The 4,469-nt window shown below is 29.7% G+C and overlaps 1 long non-coding RNA gene across 1 annotated transcript in view; it reads left to right on the forward strand.

Annotated features, from left to right (window-relative positions):
- LOC125036809 overlaps positions 1-2,439 on the forward strand; it is a 2,619-nt gene extending 180 nt beyond the window's left edge. The window contains exons 2-3 of the long non-coding RNA XR_007115918.1: positions 1,000-1,275; positions 2,153-2,439. This is a non-coding gene — a long non-coding RNA (uncharacterized LOC125036809). The remainder of the gene's footprint in view (positions 1-999; positions 1,276-2,152) is intronic.
- Positions 2,440-4,469: the final 2,030 nt, after the last annotated feature.

The following is a 4,469-nucleotide window of genomic DNA, read 5'->3' on the forward strand; positions in this document are numbered from 1 at the left end:
CACACATATATATGTATATATATACATATACATTGATATATGTATGTATATATATTAATATATATATTAATATATATATTAATATATATATATTAATATATATATAATATATATATATATATATATATGTTAGTAAATATATACATATATTAATGAATACACACACACACACACACACACACACACACACATATATATATATATATATATATATATATATATCAATATATAGGTATATATCAATATGTATATATCAGTATATATATATATATACACACACACACACACACATATATATATATATATTAATATGTATATATATGAATATATATATATATCAATAAATATGTATCCTAATATATATATACATGTAAATTTAAATATATATCAATATATATACACACATATTGATATATATATATATATTGATATAAAGATACTGATCTATATGTATGTATTAATATATGTTAACATATCTATGTATATATATTTTGATATGTACAATATATACATACATATATTAATATATATTTATATATAGGTATATATCAATATGTATATATCAGTATACACACACACACACACACACACACACACATATATATATATATATATTAATATGTATATATATGAATATATATATATATGTGTGTGTAAATTCAAATATATATCAATATATTGATATATATATATATTGATATAAATATACTGATCTATATGTATGTATTAATATATATATATATATGTACAATATATATATATTGATATATATTAATGTACATATAACTATATATATATGTATATATTTAAATATATATATATATATATATATATATATATATGTGTGTGTCTGTGTGTGTGTGTATGTGTGTTTGTGTGTGTGTGTGTGTGTACACATAAATATATGGCGAAGACAATATTGTATGACAATTAAGTAAATTGATGAGGAAATATTACTTTTTTTTAAATGACTAACACTTTTAATATTCCGTGTTACAGCCACCAACCAGCTTGGCGAACGCTGACAAGTCGACATGGCATGGATGTCACTAACGCCCCCGTTTGCTGGCGTCCGTCTGCCGAGGGCAATCGCTCCCTTGCCGTAATTGTTCGGGCAATGGTGATATAACGTGTATGATCTTGGGGGAAGTCACAGCCCACGAGATCTGGCGATTTGGGTAGATGTGGCACAGCGTTATCCCAGGGTGTTGCCAAACCACGCCATTACGACTATGTTCACGACAAAAGGGGTTCGCATCCCTTACGGCAGTTATGGTATGTTAAAAAAAAAAAATAATAATAATGATAATAACAAATAGCTAAGATGAACATGACTCCCGATAATGGGACGTAGCAACTGACTAACAGCCACGCCCCCTTCTCAAATTCAGTCAGCTGTGAGGGTTGTTGCCACCGGGTAACAAATGGTTTTTATTAGCTCATGATATTTATGCACTTCAATGCAGGCTTCCTACTTATCTTTCAAATAGCACACTGATTTACGGTTTTGACTGACATTTACTTGATCTTCCTCCGTCGTGCATCTAGGGCGCCCTAGTTTCTGGTTGTCGCTGGATTCGCAGAGACACGGTTGACTTCGAAATACATAATCTTTATATTTCGGGTCTTGATAATCGCTTACAATAAAGCTGTTTCTGTGATGTCTCCAGTGTTATTGGGACCATAATACTAGGCCCTGGCCATATTATTCCAAAACACTATTCGAACGCATTATGAAGCTTGATTTGTTCCGAGCTTTGAAATCAAGAAGTACCAAGCTTTCCGCATCAAGTAGTGATAGCTTTGGTATCATATACTCCCGACTAAAGATATTTTTTTTCAGAGACTGTACATACACCTAAACACACATATTATCAAGCTATAATTATTGATAGCATTAAAAATATCATTATTATTATTATCATTATTTTTTATCATTATTGTTATTTTTATCATCGTTATTATTATTATTGTTATTTTTTTATTATCATCATCATTATCATTTTCTTTGTTATTTTTATTATCATTGTTTTTATTATTTTTTATCATTATTATTTTTATTATTTTTATTAACATTATTTTTATTATTTTTATTATTTTTATCATCATTATTTTTATTATTTTTATTATCATTATTATTATTATCTTACAGCTACGTGTGCGCATGTTGACGCTCACCTGCGGAGGGATAAGCGACGCTGGGCATGGCGGTCAGGGTGGAAAGATCAAGATTACGAAGCATTTTTACAACCATAAGAAGAGGCCTGTGGAGTGTCATGAGAAACTCGTATAGCAGAAGAGTCCAGGTGAACGTTTGCCTTCATACTAATTGAACCCAGTGCTGTGCTGCTAAAACCGAAAAAAAATTTGATTAAAATAAGACAAAAGGCTACGCTCTCTGTGGAATTAGGTGTTATTCAGTGTGAAGTGAAGATTATATACTTTTATGTACATACACAACCCCCTGCCCCTCTGTAGTAAGAACATGAATAAAGAAAACTGAAAAATTAATCTGTGCGTTTGTCTTCGTCGGCCCGATACAGATTATCATCATCTTTGGTCTTTTACACTATTAATAGTTGCTGTTGTTATCATTGTCATTGTTACTGACACAACCCTTACTGGTTTCTTGTTATCATAATAAAAATAGTATTATTATAATTAGTGTTGTCATTGTTGCCATAATTTTGAATATTATTATCGTCTTATCATTATTTTTATTTTAATTGTCATTATTATTGTTAGTAACGCTATCATTATTATCATGGTCAGTGTCATTGTTATTGTTGTTTTTAGTGTTCAGTGTTTTTGGAATAACTTTTTAATCCATATAGCAATATAATCTTTAACATCAAATAGGAATTGATAGAGGCATAATCTATTTTAGTCAGCCCGATTATGCAATGAAATATGTAATACTGGATCTGTTTATTTACTCATATATGGCAGACATTATTCATCTAATTGATATATACCAAAATTTCCTGAAATAGGTACATAAATAAATTAAGACGAAAAAGGTGTAATGATGATGTATATAAACCGGGATATATTTATTTATCTATCTAGTTATATGTCTATCTATGTATATACTTTTTTTTTTTTTTTTTTTTTTTTTTTTTTTTTAAGGATTGCATTATCCTTATTTTCCATTCCCCTCTATCGCTCTAATTTTCTTATAGACCCTCGTTGAATTTTCTTATTGGTGGCAGTTGAGAGAGAGAGAGAGAGAGAGAGAGAGAGAGAGAGAGAGAGAGAGAGAGAGAGAGAGAGAGAGAGAGAAATAAGGGGCTGGATCGAGGAGCAACCAGTCTATTTAGCTAATATATTAGAAAAAGGCCCTGTATATTTCCCATTAATAAGCACCGATTATTCACATTGAAATGTAAATAATATATATTTCCAAACCCATTTAAAAACAAAGCAAATGAAACTATTATCCACTTACTATTTTTTTTTTCTTGACATGTTAAATCATATCAGTAGTTGACAAATCCATGAAAACATATAAAGAATAGTTTATCTCCAATCAGGATTCACAGTGAAAACTTTTATGTTCATAGAAAATGGGTAACAATTACTTTCTTTCGCCAAAAAATATAATAATGAATATGATGATAATGATAACAATGATTGTATATAATAATAATAAGGATAGTGTAAACAATAATAATAATTAGAAATATAATAATTAGAATGATAACAATATCAATACAACGACTACTACTACCGCTGCTGTGCGGTGCAGCGGTAGCGTTCTCGTCTAGCAATCTTGCTGACCTGCGTTCAAATCCCTCGCCGCCAGTGGATGGTAACCCCGGCCATTCCTTGCACACAGGGGATAGTTTAGAAGCAAAATGAAACAGACAGTATGTCACACCAAGAATATCCATTGTTACAAATGGAATCAAAACTAAACTTTTAACTTTAAACTTTTAAAACTACTATTACTACTAGTAATGAATGGAAAAACACTCTACCGTGTGGATACTATGGTAGGAAAACCCTCAATGTAAAACTAGATTTATTGAAAGTGAGACTCTCACTTTCAATAAATCTAGTTTTACATTATAGTTTTTTCTACCACTACTACTACTAATAATAATGAAAATAATAATGATAATAATAGTGATGTTAATGAAGAAGATGATGATGATGGCGATAATGATAATGATGACAGTAGTTATGATATTGATAATGGAAATAATAATGATAATGATATTACTGTGGTGCTGTCCATGTACCAGCGCCGTACATTCCTATTGTTCAGGGCTACATATGCGTCTCGCTGAATAGAAATATTGTTGAAGGAAACAAACTATATATTTTTTTCTACTTTATTATTGAGTGTATGCTAACTGTCAACATAAAATGAACCACTTACTACAACACTGAATTCATAGTACTTTTTGGTTATTATTCATAGAAGCTGGAAGGGAAATGAATTTAGTGCGAAGCAAATATCTATT

This window comes from Penaeus chinensis, chromosome 22 (assembly GCF_019202785.1).
Source record: "Penaeus chinensis breed Huanghai No. 1 chromosome 22, ASM1920278v2, whole genome shotgun sequence".
NCBI lineage: Eukaryota > Metazoa > Arthropoda > Malacostraca > Decapoda > Penaeidae > Penaeus > Penaeus chinensis.